The 11,923-nt window shown below is 45.6% G+C and overlaps 1 protein-coding gene across 12 annotated transcripts in view; it reads left to right on the top strand.

The window, feature by feature from the left end:
* Window positions 1–3,239: 3,239 nt before the first annotated feature.
* PTPN5 (protein tyrosine phosphatase non-receptor type 5) overlaps window positions 3,240–11,923 on the top strand; it is a 137,561-nt gene continuing 128,877 nt past the window's right edge. For 3 of the 12 annotated variants that reach the window (XM_053267470.1, XM_053267436.1, XM_053267444.1), the window contains exon 1: window positions 3,500–3,750. The gene's annotated coding sequence lies outside the window, so the exon portion shown is untranslated. Of the gene's footprint in view, window positions 3,352–3,400; window positions 3,420–3,495; window positions 3,751–4,085; window positions 4,439–11,923 lie in introns of those variants that run through there. The other 9 variants (XM_053267451.1, XM_053267460.1, XM_053267490.1 and 6 more) reach the window with 9 other exon arrangements.

Below are 11,923 nucleotides of genomic sequence, written 5' to 3'. Positions count from 1 at the left end.
GCTACAAATCCAGATTAGTAGCCAACCAAGAATGACTGGACCGCAGCATAAGGCTGGGAAGATACCTGAAGGGTACAGCACACTTTAAACATATGATACCAGCAAACAGCAACCCCAGACTAGTGGGATACATGGACGCAGACTGGGCTGAAGACAGAACTGATCGCAAGTTTGCAAGCAGACACCTGTTTTTCTGTGGAGGTGGAGCCATCAGTTGGACTAGCCGGAAGCAGTCAATTGTTGTGCTTTCATCCACAGAAGCAGAGTACCTATCAGCTGGCCAAGCATGTCAAGAAGCCACATGGCTACGCAAGTCACAGTTAGACTTTGGGATTTGATGAGTTAAAGCCAACTAAGATGTTTGCGGACAACCAAGGGTGTATCCAGCTCTCTCTGATGGAAAGGACTATGTCTTGGATAAAGCACATAGTTGCAAAGCACCACTATGTTTGAGAGTCACAAGAGAGTGGGCTAGTTAAGCTGAAGTACTTCCCAACTCAAGACATGGTTGCAGAGGTGCACCTAGGTAATTTTTGAGCTTGGACCTAAGGGCCTTTGCAGCACGCCCCCCCCGCCCCATGCCACCGGCAAATTAAGCATCATCATACTCCGCCGGGCGACCACAACACCCAGGACAGACTAAAGATGGTTTGAGGGGCCCTAGGGGCTGTGGAAGCCCTGGATTTCAGCCCTGAAGTCCAGGGGTAAGAGCACCTCTGCATGGTAGCCAAAGGACTGACCAACCTGCTGCGAAGAGAGCGGTTCCAGATTCTTTAAGAGAAGATGGGAGTCGTGGATCAGTGTACGAGACAATTAGAAGGGTTGTTGGAGATGCAGCTCCTGATGGCATTGACTCTTAGCACCAGAAACCCTAATGACCACCGGTAGAGATAGTGAGCAAGGGAATTCCTTCCCTCAGACTGATAGTCTCAGGTTTCATTCTCTCACCTGGAGAAAGATACTTTGTTCTTCTCCCTTCCCCCTTCCTGTATGAAGTAAGCAATCAGGCATGTAGGCCTTATCTGTCTCCCTGATAGGTTTCCTAAATAAACTACTTTATTTAGAACTTTGACTCCATGTCTCCAGAGAATATTAATTAGCAGTGCTCTCCTTAACTGTTTATTTCTGTTGCAGCTGGGGTAGATAAAGAAATCTCTCCTCCAAGCTCTCTAACACATCTAACCTTTTCTTTGGGCATTCACCAGCAATGTTGTATGCGGCAATGTATTTGGGTTGTGTCTCTGTGGTGTGCATGCATTGGTCTTTCATGCAGAATAAGATATACTGTTGATGAGACTGTTGCTGCCTAGAAGAGAAAAGAGATATCTCCAAATGCTGCTCCTGTTCTCCAGGGAGCTGGTTCTTCCCCCACCCCGCCTGTCTCCCTGGCCTTCTCTTGCTTCTGGGCACTTCTGCAGCCTGAATATTTCATTCATGGTTTTTCTCGCCTTCACCACCATCTCCCAAGCTCTTTCAGAGAAACGTGTCTGTGTGTGTGTCTGTGCGCGAGCGTGTGCGTGGGCGGCCTTTGAAAGGTTTTCTGTCAATCAAACCACTGAGCTGAAAAGAGACAGAGATATGGGGGAGAGCAGTTTTAATGGGGGATGTGGGCGGCTGTTGTTGGTGCCGCCGCCAGCCACCCATGCAGCCCTTCCCAGGGGCATGTGCATACACACGGAGAGCGAGACTTTCACCATTAAAAACAAACCCACCCACCCCCGGACACAACCAAATCTCTTCATTTGCCACAAAAACAGGACCCGGCACAAGAAAAGGAATGGGGGTGGGGGCAAGACCATTAATGGAAACTGCCTTTGACAGCTACTATGAATGGTTACTCCATAAACCCAAATTCAGCTACATCCTGGGGATGGGATGGGAGCCGGGGCTGGGCACAGCATTCTGCAAAATGGTCAGGGGGCTTTGGTATGTATAACTGGCGAGGGATCTAGAGGCTTTTATCAGGCTGGTGAATAGTTGGGAACTTAAGACTGGGGAGTCTTAACTCTGCAGAGGGCTATTTACATTTGTAGGCTTTTATTGGTGTATTAAATTCAGGGGTACCAATAGGTGGGTTTGGGTGCAGAGGCACTCTTACCCACCCCCGGACTTCAGGCAGGGCTGAAGTCCAGGGCCTCCACATCTCCTGGCCCCCCTGCCCCCTCCTCTTTAGTCTGTCCTGGGTGGTGGTGTGGTCACTGTGCTGCACCGCCCCTGGACTGCCAAGTATGCTTGTGAACTGAGCCGGATGCTTTAGAGACAGAGGGAGGAGTGGGGAAAGAAATATGTGGAATGGGAATATGTTAATTTAGGTGTTGAAATGTTTCTGCTAATGCATATTTGCATTAACATACCTATTTTATATTCTTACATTCTTGTGAGTTCAGTTGCTATTTGTGCCCTCAAGAACCCACGTGATAAAAATACTCTGTGTGTGTGTGTGTGTAGGGGGGATGATGCTTAACTGGGGGGGGGGGCGGTTGGGGGGGCGGCTCCAAAGACCTTTAGGTCCAGGCTCCAAAATTACCTAGGTGCACCTCTGTTTGGTGGCACAGTGTGTGTGTGGGAGGGAAATTCAGGGGTACAAATAGCTGAGTTTGGGGGGGGCATTGTGTGTGTGTGTGTGTGTGTGTGTGTGTGTGTGTGTGTGTGTGTTGGCCAGAATTCTCATTATGTAGAGAGAACTGAGCTGTACATTATTGGGTTGGAATTCTGCAGTGTGTTTAAAGCTTGCATAGTGAAACAGAGAATGTTAGTGGAGAGTTTGTAAAATTGAGCTTTCCACAAATGAGCCTGGGGGTTTGGGTGGGCGGCCAGCCCAGTGCTTAGTCCCCAAATCAGTCTTCACAGGTGTCACCTCTGGCCTGCCTGAAGTCATGGAAGATGGGAGTGATTCTAAGCATGTGCAGAGTGCCTTTCGCTTACCAGCGAATAACCATAGCCCACTTCACAATCCAGGCTTGCCGTTCGGTGAGCAGCAGGACGTGGCACTCTGCAGGGCGCAGTTGCTTGCCGGCGCTAGCGGGGGCTTCCGAACGTGCTCGCCGCAGTTCTTCTGCAAGGCTCTAGCAGCCAGAAGGGAAACGGCATTTGCGCGGCTTTCCGCTCGGCGCCGTGCACCAGCGTCGGGGGACTTTGCCGGGTGCCGCGGGGTGGAGCTCTGCAGCGTTCGGGGGCTGTGGTGGAGCTTTGCAGCAGCATGGAGTTGCTGGGTGGGGGGGCTTTGCAGGCTAGGCTGCCTCAGCCAGGAGGGAGGGGGCTTTGCAGTGGGGAAAGAGAGCGCGCGCACACCTCCTCCCCTCGCCGCGCCGGGCTGCCGCTGCTGCTGCCGCTGGTGGTCTCTTCCGCAGCGTGAGTCTCGCTCTCCCCCCTCCTGCCGGCTTTCCCCGTACCTGAGGCTCGGCGGCGGGACTGAGCAGGTGGGGGCGGGCGGGGGGCTCGCGGTGGGGGCGGCGTGGCTGTCAGAAAGGCAGCGCGCGCGCGCAGCTCCGCCAAAGCGGTGGGCGGGAAGCTCTGGCAAAAGGAGCAAGGCAAGCCCAAGGCGCCTGGTTCGCGCGGGCCGGCGGCAGCTGGCCGGATACACAAGCGCCGCCGCCGCCGGCGGCTTGAGAGGCACAGCGAGGCTTCTGCTGCTGTTTGCGCGGGTTGGTTTGCGGCCGGGTCGCGCGGAGCTGCTCTGCTTCTCTCCTTTCGCGGGCAGGTTGGCCGGCCGGCTGGCTGTTCTTAGCAGCCTGCGGTGGCGTGGCTTCGGTGAGAGATGCCCCACAAGCAGCAGCATCCTGGGGAGGAAGGAAACCGAGGTTTGGGAAGGGGGGGGGGCGGCGGCTAGGCGAGCTTGGCCAGCGGCAGCAAAAACGCAACCCTCGAGCCACACGATTGCATGCAACATCGGGGAAATGTCGTGGGTGGGAGCGGAGGAGAGAGCAGGGCCAGCATGCATGCGCGACTCCAGTCCACATTTCCACGCACTGTCTGTCATCTCACAGGCGAGAGGCATGAAAAGCAAGCAGCCCGGAGCGATCCCCCAGCGGTGGAGATCAGCCTTTTCTCTTGGTCTGTTTCCTTCCCCCTGAGCACAAAATACCTAGTGGAGGCTCTTATGCCCGAGGAGGAAGGAGAGGGGACTCGGTCGGCGTGCTCTTGATGGAAGCGGGTTGGGGGCTTGGGGATACTTCGTGTGTTTCAAGAGATCCGTCCGGGGAAGGGAGAGACCCAGGGCTTTCAGGTCGCTGCATTGAGTCGCGAACCTGATCCCTGCTTCCTGACTGCGGTAGAATACGGACAATGGCAACAGCTTTTTTGCGATGCTCTCCTGGAATAACACGGAGTGACTAAATCCGAGCTGATGATGAGACACTCAGAAGTCGCCATGGTAGCCCATCACTTTCTGCTAGGCTAAGATGGTATTGCTGAGAACAGCATAGTCAGTGGTGTGCAGGTAATGGAAATCTAGCTGGTTGTGGTGCTGCACCCTTGTGCGGCTGTGGTTGGTGCAAAGGGAGGATTTGTCCTAAAAGAACTGACTTCCGATTAGCCAGCGGGGATGCCTGTGGCGGGGTGGGATGCGGGGGACGGCGGGCAAAGGCTCGCTTCTTTGCTTGCCCGAGCAAAAATGATTTTACCCTCATTTGTCCACAAGGCCATCTTGACCAAAAAATTGTTTATTTCTGATGAAATAATCGACATTTCATTTGGGAGGAGCAACAGTGTGATCTTAATTCTCTTCCTCCCACTTTTACAGTAGTATCTTTCTCTCATTCAAATGCTTGCGTGCTGGGGCAAAGTTGTTCGAATTGGTTTGAATGTCTCTGTTTGTTGTTTTCCTACTGGGCCAGATCAGTTGCTCCTTGGGTTTTATATACTTTCTTCATTTTTTGCTATTATGGTCAGGCTTTTTATTGTATGAAATGAATTGTGTCCATTTAGCTGCAAGGTCTTGGTACAGCCTTCCTGTCCTCTGGGAGAGAAGTGCAGAACTTCAGCAGAATTCCACCTTGTTTAATGTGAACAGTTCAGAAAAGAGTGGTGTCTTGTTGCTTGTTCTCCGGTGTTGTAGTAGGTAAGGGTTTAGAACAGCGCTGGAGCTCAAGCAGTAGCACTGCAAAGACTCAAAGGGCTAGGTATGAAGAGCACACTTTTGGTAATGCCTTTTAAAATATCTGCCTTTCATGGAAGCTGTATAAATAAGGTGACACTTTTGTCTTCCCCTAGTTGTGTGATGCTTTTGCCTTCCCCTAGCTGAGAGGGCAAGGTTTGCAAACAGTGCTAGGTTTAGACTGCAGAGGTCCATTATACTAGTCTGCTTCCCATTGAAGCAAATAAGAATTCACAGCCATGAGCCAATTTGAACCCAAGGTCTTGCTGCAACTTTGAGCACCCTGTGTTCAGCAATAGGACTACTTACCTCCATAGTTGAAGATCTAAGCACAGTTCTGTCGCACACACAAAGACATTTTAGTTGACCCATCAAATCAATTCTAATTGAGAAGGTGTCATCTTGAGAGAGGCATTCTCTGAGAGTGAAGGAGGAATGCCTCACCTGTCTATCATATGCAGCTTTAATGTGTGTGTGTGTGTGTGTGTGTATATATATATATATATAATGTTTATTAAAATAATTTTATTTTTTAAAATTAAAGTTATTTTTTAAAATTAAAAATAAAAGTTGTCTAATTAATCAGGGATGACTTTTCAGTCAGTTGAAAATGTTTTTATGGATTCCTGGTAAGATTGCAGAAATTACAGTGATCTCATTCAAGTGAATGAGATCTATATCAGACCATGGCTTCAATTCCAGACTCATCTCAAATTGATTGCAGGGAAAATATCTCTTGCTGTGATAAGATATTGTGTTAAATGTTTTGTAAACCACCTTGAGATTATTTTAATGAAAGGCGGTATAAAAATTTAACAATAAATAAATAAAGTTGGAGAAGAGTAACATCTTAATTTACCCAGATCTCACTGTTCTTGAGCCTTTCTTAGTCTGATTTTGCTTTATATCCTCTGTTAATATCAACCTATCTGTTGTATGTTCCCTTGTAGTCCAGATGTTCCTTTATTTTAAAGAAAATCTCTAGATCTAGAAATATTTGAATGGGGGAGAGGGAAGGAAGGACACGGCAGGGCATCCACTGAGTTTTGTTGTTGTTGTAGTACTAAGTTATTGTCAATTATTGGTATTGAAAATAAATGTGGAGTTGTTTCTGTTAATTAACAAATTTAAACCCCATCCATTATGTTTTTGCAATAGGAGCTGCAATCTGGACATAGTACTTGATGGAGCATGAAAGTCTGGTAGCCTTTTTTTTTGCGCAGCAACCACATATGTTCTTGTGATAGACTAAAAATTAGGTCATTTTTTAAAAACCCAGTTTAAACAACCATATTTTCTACTATAACTTCTGGGATGTGCTCATCTATCATATCTATCCTGCACATTTGTGAAACAAGAGCTTATTTTATAGTGAGAGCAGGTTATTTGGAAAAAGAAAATCTATCCTCAATTACGTCTTATATCTGCTATTTGCTATACCATGGTAGACATCTCAAGTCTGGTTTAAGCATTACTGTTGTTTTCAGAGGTTGCTTTAACGCCTTCCATACATCGACATGCCCTTGCTTTCACCATGACATGTAGCACCACCCACATCATGTGATTCTAATGTGGAGAGTTTCCATGGTAGTATGACCTGTTGTGACCAGAGCTGAAAATTCATATGGACTGGGGGGGTGCAGATCTGGTTTTCACGACCTGCCTCGTTTCCCTCCCCACTAGAACTCCAAGGTTCACCAAAGAGCCAGATGCAAAATAGTGGCTCAGAGGGGCAGACATATACTTAGAATTAAGGATTTTGCAGCCTCTAAGCACATACACAGCTCAGTAATTCCATTTCAGTGCTTGGACAAAGCTCAGAGTCTCTTTAACACAAAGATCCACTCCTGGTTTCTCTCCAAGCTTTCTTCATTTCATCAGCCTAACTTAGGGAAAAAAAGACTTCTTGTTGTTGCTTATTGTTAAACATTTGGGAAACCATTGGCGATCAACTGCAAGTCAGCAAGAGAGCTACTGCCAGTAGATCTCAATCTGCCTTTTGCCCACCTCTCATGTGTACAGTGGTACTATGTGTTAGTAGCAATGACAGGGAAGTAAAATATCATGTGAAGGCTCTTTGGACAAACAACAACAACAAATATTTATATATTGCTTTTCAATTAAAGTTTTCAAAGTGGTTTACATAGGGAAATAATAAATAAATAAGATGGCCCCCTGTCTCCAAAGGGCTCACAATCTAAAAAGAAACATAGACAGACACCAGCCAGCAACAGTCACTGGAAGTACTGCGCTGGGGGTAGATAGGGCCAGTTGCTCTCCCCCTGCTAAATAAAGAGAATCACCACATTAAAAAGGTGCCTCTTTGCCCAGTTAGTAGGGGCATATGAAGCTGCCCAGTAGCATAGCCAGCACTGGACAAGGGGGTGGGGGTGGTCAAATGTCCCTGGGTACCACCATGGTGCACCCTTGCACCCCCTTGCACTCAGCCGATAAACCAAGCACTCACAAACTGGAAGCGCAAGGCACAGCCTTTTGGTCCTTCCCAGCTGACGCTTCATTCACTGGCTGAGTGCTTTCTTTTGCTTGGAAAGAGGGAGACAAATAAAGCACCCAGCTGGTGAAAGAAGTTCTGGCTGGGAGCGGGGAAGGGGCTGTGTGTCACCACTTCCTGGTGCTGGCTCTGCCCTCTGTGTCAGTCTGTCCAAGTCTGAGCCAAGATGAATACTCTGTGCAGGCCCCTGGCATTGCTCAAATGCTCAGGCCTGTAGGCAGCCTCAAAAATTTTTTGTGGGGGATTGCAGAAGACAGGGGAGGCAGGTTATAAAATGTTCAGTGAAAACAGTCAGTGAGGCTGGGGAGGAAAGAGAATTTTTTGGTGTGGCAGGCACACACCATGCCACCAGCTGGCAATGGGCCTGCAAATGCTACTGCTGCCATCGTATAGTGCTGCGCTTTGTACAGGACTGATGGGATCTTTTAAAAGAAATTGAGTTCTCTCATGCCTCAGCGCCATCTTGGAAGGTTTGCATAGAGCACTGGGAAGTATAGTCCTTCCTGGCACTTTCTCCATAGAGTTCTATGAGGAAAGCACTGAGAAGGACCTTACTTCATAGTGCTCCATGCACACCTACCAGGATGGTGTTGGGGTTCAAAAGAGATCAATTTCTCTTAAAGGGCTGCACCAGCCTGGACAAAGTACAGCACTCTGTGAAGTTCTCTCACACTGTGGCTCTTAGGAAGGTAAAGGAAGGTCTATTTCTTGATGGCATTAGCTGTAAAACTCTTCTTGGAGAGGCTCACCATGCAAATTTTCTTAAGGTATTCAGTAGGCTGGCAAAAGCCTTCCTTTTTAGGATAGCTTTTGGGGAGGGATCCTGTCTCTTTCATATGCTTTCAGTACTGTAAGTGCTTTGTAGTTTTATGGTGGTTTGTTTTGTTTTGTTTTTGCGGTTATGTACTGGCTGGTTTTATTATAATAATAAATGTAAATATATGCTGCTTCTCAACAAAAAAAAAGTTCTCAAAGTTTACATAGCAATAAAATGTAGAGGTAGTTTCCTCTCCCATAGAGACTCAAACGAGATACAAGGGAGACACCAGAAACAGCCTCAGATATTCCCCTTAGGAGATGGAGCCACTCTGGGAAGAGCAGAAGGTTCCAAGTTCCCTCCCTGGCAGCATCTCCAAGACAGGGCTGAGAGAGATTCCTTCCTGCAACCTTGGAGAAGCCGCTGCCAGTCTGTGAAGACAATACTGAGCTAGATGGACCAAGGGTCTGACTCAGTATATGGCAGCTTCCTATGTTCCCCTGTTCCTACTTAAAAAGCCAACAACTCATTCATGTTCACCTAAAAACATAATATGTGGAGGGCCCCTGATGGTGGTGGCAGTGGAGGAACTGCTTGGCCCAGAAGCTTCAGGATCCAATGCAGAGGAAGCACAAAACTTATACTTTGCCTAGGAAACCAAAATGTCTTAGGTGTTCTCTGTTAACAGATTGTTTAAGATGTCATGAGATTATAATAAAAATAAATACGCCTTAGAAAAGGCAGAGTAAGTTTTTTAAGCGTAAGTTTTGATTTTGCATCTCACAATAGAATTCGCATTTCAGTAAGACACAACTTAGTGAAGCAGAGTTCATATTTCATTTGCAGTTGGGCAGAAAAACTCCTGCTGTTACATAACAAGGCATTGTGTAGAAGGGACTGGTGTGGAAACAATCGTACAAGGCTGTGTGAAGTTCCGTATGTTTTCCTGGTAAAGCCTGATTTTGATGTGCATTGTTTAATTTTTATTTTTGGTTTATGACTGTTTACCAAATTTCGGTCCAACTGTCTGTAATTCCGGCAGAGTACTTCATTCACCATTCACACTTCGGCTATTTCCAGTTTGGTTGACATAATAAAGTGTAGCACAATGTGCCTTTTGACAAGCAAGTTCTCTGTAACATTGACTAAAACACATTGTTGAATATGTCAAAATTTGGCAGGCTATAACGTTTGTCAATAAGTACTCTAGCTATTGAGTCTCCTCTAGCATGTGAAGCTTTCAGTCCCTGTGTGTGGTGGGATGGGAGAGAAACAGACTGATGCCAAGCAGCACACTGTAGATCTGCAAGAGTGTCAGGGCAAAGTCGGAATTCTGCCTGCCTGAATTTGCAGCCAAGTCCCTTAAATCACAAAATTAGCCTTTTTAATCCCTGTTGACTCCTTATAACCTCCACAGACTTTGCATAAAGGGCACAAGCATGAGCAGTCTTTCTTTTTAACACAAGGGAAGTCCCAGGCAATAGGAAATCTTGATTCATAGATTTAAGCAGCTGTGCTTTGCATACTTGGCAGTTCTGAACTATGGAGAATATGCATACATGCTGCTAGTACAGTTGCTAGAACACAAACCCAAAGCTATTATGCAGCGCTCACCTAACTACTACGGTGCCTAACGTATCAGGAAATGCATCACATAGTTGCGCCATTACACCCGGTTTTCAGAATTGTTTATGATATGTGCTATTAACTTACACTTTAACCCTTGTTAACTGGGCATCACTTTTAAAATGATGGCTCTTTTATGTTTAGCAAGGGGAGAGCAAGTGTCCCTATTCATCTCCAACACAGAAACTTTCCAGTGGCTATTACTGGTGTCTACTTTGTGATTCTTTTTAGATTGTGAGCCCTTTGGGGACAAAAACAATCTTCTTATTCTTTTTCTATGTAAATTGCTTTGAGAACCCCCCCCCTTAAAAAGCAGTACATACATGTTCTATAGAAATCAAATTATTATTATTATTAATGCTTAATTAATAATAATAATAATAATAATAATAATAATAATAAATAACAATAAAATTATCCTAGGCCAATGTTTCATAGCTTGTGGCCTGTAAAAGGGTATCTGTGTGTAACTGGAATGGATTCAGATCGCCACTTCTTCTCTGCCACCAGGAGATTTTTGATTGCTGATTTGCAGTGGCAGTGGAACTGTATGCATAGTCTCACAAATAAAGCCACAAGGATAGCAAGCCCATAAAAGTTTTTATTACCACTCCTGGCCACATATGCCTGTATTAGTAACGTGTGGTATATTTAGAACCCGAAAGAAAACCAAACCAAGTTATGCTTTCAGTTTATAAAATAACTATTGTTTGGTCACTTGGAGCTAGTTTTGCTCATTGCAAGCAACCAGGCTACATGAGTATTTACCAGCCTGGGTGCTGGCTAAAGGTGGCTATAGAAAACATCTTGCAATAAGAGCAGTCAGTCATTTGAATCCAGCTGTCTGTCTTCCATATAGTTATTTGGTACTTTGAAATATGTTCCTCTTCAGACCTTCTTTATTGCATAAAATAAAATTAAAACATAAGTAAGACTTAAAACAAATGTTTTGATTGGAGTCAGAACATTGCATGCGTAAAAGAAAGATTAGAGAAGCGTTATATTTAGACAAACTGAGACCTGAGGTTGACAAGGAAGAACTGAAAGAAACTCTGAAGTAAGTAGATAATTAAAGGGTGCATAAAAGAATTTGTTCTCTTACCTTTCCCCCCTTGTTTCTTCCCTTGTTAGTGATAAGCAGGCATAGCTTTGTGTTATCTGTCTCTTGATTTGATTTGGGAGAGTTTCAAATACTGTATAAGAATGCAGATTAAACAGTGGAATATTGAACACTGAGGCTGACGTGTTTATGTTTAAATGTTTGTTTTAAGTTTTACTTATGTGTTAATTTTATTTTATGCAATAAAGAAGGTCTGGAGAGGAACACAATCACAGATCCAACATGTGTATTGCGTCGCCTGTATACCAGTTACTTTGAAATAGAGATGTCTGCTCTTGACCTTGGCAAGTTGGTTTATATGCATGCAAGTGATTTTTACATGGGAGTTCAGCTGCATAATGCACAGTCATTAATTCTTCCCTGCTACCCCAACTCCTTGGAAATGGTGGGGAGGGCCTGAATCTTGACCTGCGTCATTCTGGCTGCAGACTATAAATGTTTCTGTCTTCTGGTGTGCAGGGTGATTCCTGTTGCTGTATGCATGCCCTGCAGTGCTTTAATGCAAGGACTTTCTTTGAAGTGTTGTGTCCTTTTCTTTCTTCAGTTGCTTCTGCCCATTCTTTAGACTGAGGTTTCCAGTTAATCTCAGCTCTTGAGACTCATTTGCCTGCTCTCTCAATAAAACATTCACCCTCTAATCCCCATTCTTATTTAACTTCTTCCATTTTATATCTCCATTCATGCTCTCATGCAACTAAATGTTTCTGGAAATGAACCAAAGAGCTGGCTGACTAGCTGAGTTTATTTTATTTATTGTTATATTTATATACCGCCTTTCATTAAAAACAATCCCAGGGCGGTTTGTCTTTTATA

The sequence above is a fragment of the Hemicordylus capensis genome, chromosome 1 (assembly GCF_027244095.1).
Source record: "Hemicordylus capensis ecotype Gifberg chromosome 1, rHemCap1.1.pri, whole genome shotgun sequence".
Lineage (NCBI taxonomy): Eukaryota > Metazoa > Chordata > Lepidosauria > Squamata > Cordylidae > Hemicordylus > Hemicordylus capensis.
The sequence above is the reverse complement of the archived record's forward strand: the minus strand, read 5'-3'. Positions and strand labels throughout refer to the sequence as shown.